This window comes from Amphiura filiformis, unplaced genomic scaffold (genome assembly GCF_039555335.1).
Source record: "Amphiura filiformis unplaced genomic scaffold, Afil_fr2py scaffold_173, whole genome shotgun sequence".
NCBI classification, from domain to species: domain Eukaryota; kingdom Metazoa; phylum Echinodermata; class Ophiuroidea; order Amphilepidida; family Amphiuridae; genus Amphiura; species Amphiura filiformis.
Genome location: NW_027305637.1, coordinates 69,037 through 75,096, shown reverse-complemented (window position 1 = coordinate 75,096; position 6,060 = coordinate 69,037).

Below are 6,060 nucleotides of genomic sequence, written 5' to 3'. Positions count from 1 at the left end.
GTAGTGCGGTTAAGGTTTGAAAGTTACGCAGATGAGACATCATGTACTGTTCGTGGAAGTTTTCTCAAGATTGTTATCAAACTGCACAAACTGAAATTGCTGGGTGAAATTGTCAATGTGGTTTATGATATGAGGAGAAATTATAATTCAACATTCCCACAGAAAATGCAGATAGTACCCCACTCTCATACCAGGGGTTGGTAATAAAACCCAAATGACGAATCTGAGTTTTTGTTGAGCATTCATGATAATCATGACAAACTTTGACATACGGTTTGTCAATCAAACTCAAGTCATGCAGATTGAAATTACCAGGTGCAGATTTAGAGGGCGCCTGACTTAATGTATTCCTGCAGAGCTGCGCCTGACTTGATTGAAAATTCCTGGATCGGCCCCTGTTTACAATCTTGTTACTGGCTTTTTCTTAAACTTAATGATGAAACTGAATTCAACATCCAAAATTAGCCTTGATAGACTTTAAACTGATATGCCTATGGCATTAGTCTATATTGTAGGCCTAATGTTAGCCAATGCGGTTTGATACGAATACTTCAAGTGATGCAGAGTTTAACTATGAACACTTGTCTCCCTGACCCCTGTGGGATGCTGGCCGCCCTAATATTTATGGGCCTCCCCCTTAAAAGTTGCCCCCCCCCCACCTCTTGATTATGGGAAAGGCAATTGCATCTAAGGGGATGGGCACAATCAGCCAATAAATAATAAACTTTGGTGGAATTCATGATAATAATGGGGTGTGGTTTAATACACTCGTTTTACAGAGTATAACTTATAGTACATTACTGACGTTTTCCCAACATTTTGCACCATAGTGTACATGTACATAAGGACCAGTGATTGCACTGACAAAATTTCATTGATATAGCTCTTTCACTTCTGGGCGATTTCTAAAACTTTTTGATACCCCCTCGTATATGTGACATGATCTGGTCCATTGAGGCCAAAGGATGCATTTTAAAAAATTGAGTTATTACCTGATGCAAACATTAGGATATATATCATGATTACTTAAGGGGGTACTACACCCCTCTCAAATTTTGTGCCTATTTTTGCATTTTAAAAAAAAAAAAAATATAGTGCATTGGTGACAAGTAAGATATGTATATTATAGGGGCAGGTACTACAACTACTGCACTGGAAATTTTATTTCAACACAAACAACAGTTGTGGAGTTACAGTCAAAAATGAGGGAAAACCAATATTTGACCAATAAATCAATAACTACTTGCCTTGAGTTGCTGAATTTTGCAGTGCAGTAGTTGTAGTCCTTGCCCCTATAATATACATATCTTACTTGTCACCAATGCGCTATAATTTCGGAGAAAAATGCAAAAATAGGCACAAAATTGGCCAGGGGTGTAGTATCCCCTTAAAACATCTAGAAGGTCTAGCATACTTGGGTCTTAAAGTTCTGAAGTTTGGTTGTGTCTATTTTCTAATGTATTTTATTGTTTTGTGTGTTTTTTTCACTCCCTATTTTTGCCTTTATCTCAATTTCAAATTTGTCGCATTTGGCCTCCATAGACCAGATCGTGTCACATAATTATATCAAAATTCAGGATCCCATTCACCCATTTAAAAATGTTCACCAATAAAATTAGCATTTTGAAAAAGTCTTGGGTGGAAAGTTTGAAAAATGGGTTAAATGTTCCTCAAAAATAAAACTAATAAACAAAAATGACAGACAAGCATAGATTTTAAAATTTCGATTCTGAAAATCAACAAATACAACAAGTTTATTGGCAAATTATTTTGCTACGAGGGGTGATTGATTATTTTGCGGCATAAGGTAGAAAGTGATAAAGGTTTAGGCCTAATTAATATCTGTAACAGAAAAACTAGAAAAGATAATTACTTCAAACTGTCAGTGTAAATCATTTGATCAGTTGAACTTTATAGAATATCATTGCGTATATTATCAATATCAATAAGTATACCTCATCTCATATTGCCTTAGGCAACTACTAATAATGACTATGACTACTACTGCCAATAATAATAACAATAATAATGAAAACACTAAAGTTAGTCTCCAGTAGATAGGCTGTACAGTCCACAAAAAAAAGGGTGATGTTTCAAAACGCTTAGGGTACCAGCTGAATTGAAGCAGCTAGGTTGATAAATGAGACAGTGCCGGCCAAAAAACTACGCATAAGGGGGGTTTCTTGGGACCCCCTCCCTATTTTTCACTATTTTGACAATTATGGGCATTTTCTTTGCTGTTTGTAGGATTCTAATGATTATTAGGGTGCATCAAACGCCCCTTGTGTCACAGAATTTGTTGTCCCTAGTCTTAAAATGTGCCAATGATCATAAAAGTAAGCTGTGCAAAATTTGAAGTGAATCTGAAATTGACTAGTGGGGGCCTCAGAGAGCCTAAAGTTATTGCATTGGGTCTATGTATTAGAGTTCGTTGACCCCTGAACACTGATCTTCAAGAAGAGAGTAGTTTTATAGTTTTCTGAAACTGAACAACTTGGGTACCTTTTCACATTTTTGGTAAATTATGAGATCAAAATGGGTACATTTGTTGCATTTTTACTAGCCAAAAACTTATTAGGGGGTAAATTCTATATTAAATTACCTAAAATTTGCTGGTAGGGAATATATACTAGTTTTAATAGGGGGCGTTTCAAAAAAATATGGTCACATGTGTACACTATCATATTTGAGTGCCCCCTGGGCTGATAGTATGAATGATCCTCTTTGATGAGACAAAAGTATGAAGACGTTAATTTTCAGGACGGACAGGAAATGCTTGTTTTCATCTAAAATGCGGCAAAAAGGGTTGTGTGACACTGTCCTCCTGAACACACTGTTTAATATTTATAATTACGGGCTTATATTTTAATATTATTATACTATAAGCTTATGTAATTACAGCTGCTGAGACCAAACCGTTTGGATTTAGCGGGTATTTAAAAACATCGGTTAGCTTCTAATTGAAATTGTACAGGGGTCAACGAACTTTTATACATGTACCCAATATATGCAATAAATTTAGGCTCTCGGGGGCCCCACTGGACACCTTTTGATTCACTTTAAATTTGCACAGCTTACTTTTATCATTGGCACATTTTAAGACTAGGGACAGAATGATCTATTGAAATTAACCAAATTGAGGGGCGTTTGATGCACCCTAAGGCCCCTAACAGTCAATTTTGAGTTTCCCGTCACATAATTTCTGAAAACAAGTGAGGTAACTTTTTCATTATTCATTATTCATTATTTGTCTGCCTTTCATTATATGACCAACACGCATGTAAAATGTGTTGTTATTTGCCGCTCACTCACTTGAAGATGGATGTTTAGCCCAAATGAGATTCAAAAGTATATTACAAAGAGTCTGCAAGGTTGACAGCAAAATGTATGTTTTGATTTTGATTTTTCCACAAAAAATAAAGGGATATTCATAATTTTTTTTGCAAATATAACCAGTATTCATTGGTATTTTTTTTGGAAAATCACAATAATGAATTCAAGTGAGGGTCAGAAAATGAAGTGAGGGCGGGTGACGGGAAACTCAAAATCGACTTTCCTTGGCCTTAAATGTCCCTAATGATTATTTACATGATTTTGGGTTCCCTGGATATATTTATGCAATTTTTACACAAATCGTATGTTTTGATGCAAGTTTAAGAGCCAATTTAGGATGTGAGGGCGTTGATCAGCCTAATAGCTGTTACGTATCCCCCTACTAAAATTTTATCATTTCTTATTATCAAATCAAAGTTACTGATAAATATCAGCACTGTCCAAATTTGAACTCTCAACCTTATTTCACTTGTGCGTGGTACCCATTTGAAAATGTGTAGAGACGCTTCCATTGACTTACATGTGATACAAAGTTTGTTGACCCCTATATATTGCTATGGGCAGATTACCCCTGTATTAAAAATTAACGCCATGGCCACACCAAATGTGATAAATGGCTGAAAATGTCAGAATATGGATGATTGATGATTATCTCTAGTATGATTAACTTAAAAGTAAAAAATGGTTGCGAAAGGGATCGCTAAAAGGTAAAGCCTAATTTTACCCAAAACCGTTAATTTTAAGGACACTAAAAGTTTCATTTGACATAAATTGACCTAAAACTATGTAAGTAAATAAATGACCTTCCTGTATCGTCATTTGGCCGGCACTGAGTGTCAAATTATCAGAACAAGCTGACCTTCCTGGAGGACCTAAAACTATGTAAGTAAATACCAAAAATGCATTACATAATCCTTAATGTGATAAAATTCCCTTAAAACTAGAAAATAAAGGTCAAATCTGCCCCCCCTTGTGTATCGTCATTTGGCCGGCACTGTCTCAATTTTCAATAAAATAGGTGTCAAATTACTCAGAACAAGCTGCATCAAATAAGCTGGTACCCTAAGCTGATTGCAACTACACCCTTATACCCTTATACAGCCTATCACTATCTCCAGCAATCTCATCAATGTGCCTTATATATTAGAAAAATAGTTATTGGGCACAAATCACATGGTTTTATTTAAAACATAATATTAACCATAAAAAAATAAAAGAAAACAAGGGGATTCTCAGACCACAAGTCTTGCCTGCTTTCACGACCGCCTGCTTTCACGATTACTTTTGGTATTAGTAAATGAACCTGCAACAACCCATGGTGACCCAGAAATGACCTTCCAAAAATTTGGCTCCAACTGTACCCACAAAGTTTCATGCCCATACTATAGTTTTTAGTAATTTGACCTCATCTGACCCCTGACATCTGATTTATGCTTGATAATAAATTTCCTGACATATAAGACATAAAGCTGTGATTGCTGGAGACTTCCTTTCTATAGACGAATCCAATTTTACACATTCCTTCACCTCATGTCAGCCATAACCGCAACAAAGACCCAGCTATCTCACCTAAAATGTGAAATTATGCGGCCTTGAAGGATACTTTAAACAGCATTCTATCACCTGTGTTACATGTAGACAAAAGAATGATGACAGTTTACAACACAAAAGAATCTAACATCAGAGATGCCAGTCAGTTTCACTCAAAAAACCTGAAAAGCGCGTGAATGCAGGCCAAAAAGCCCCAAAACAGGCCGAAAATAAATAAAAACGCGGGAAGTTGAACTCACAAAAAACCTGAATTCAGGTTAAAACCTGAAAACTGGCATCTCTGTAACATCGAATTTTAAGCAGGGTTTAATCCACCCAATTGGGCACTCACAACACCTGTTTGGTGCATGCGGCGACCCAATAATGGCCAACCAAATCCTGACCATGACTTGGCTCGTTGGATTTTTTACTAACATTAATGTCAGATTTGTGTGCAACAATCACTACCAGATGGTGATAAACTCAAGATGATATCAAAACACCATTATCCATAATTTTTTCCAAGTATTTTACATTGTCTAAGAATAGTGGGCACATACAGAATCAATCGGTAGACATGAATCAAGCATTAAAATCTAAAAAATAATTGGAAAAACACTTGTGCATTTTCTCTGAAGAGAGAAGGCTGTATTACAAGATATGAAGAACAGTTCAGAACACTAATATTGGATTGTTTAAGCAGCTGTAAAACAGGGCTTAAATAATTGTGTACAAGTGACAGGATGTATAGTTCAAGGGTTACAATGGCAAGTACATCAAGGTAAAAATCTTTTCGCATCTAGTGTTTGCAGTTTCAAAATCTGAAATGAGTCTAAAAATTATGGCTCTTGGCAACTACTATATCAGACAAATAATCATTTCATAATTTTGTTGAGAGTGTTATTGTTATGTCCCCATTTGGAAGATAACTAAACATGACTGTGTATGAGTTGATGCTTTTACACCCAGTAGTTTCACAAGTATCTCTGGTGGTTAGTTGTGTATCATTTGTCTAGAGAAATGATTTGAGCAGAATAGTTGGTGAATTTGAGCATTTCCAAATTTTGAACCCAATGTGAAGGTCGTTGACACTTGCATTTGGCACAATAACCCTTGTAACTAAAATTTCTACAGAAGCATGTAATTTTTGTTCCTGAATCAACATTATGATTAAAGAATCTTGAAAATTGGACAGCT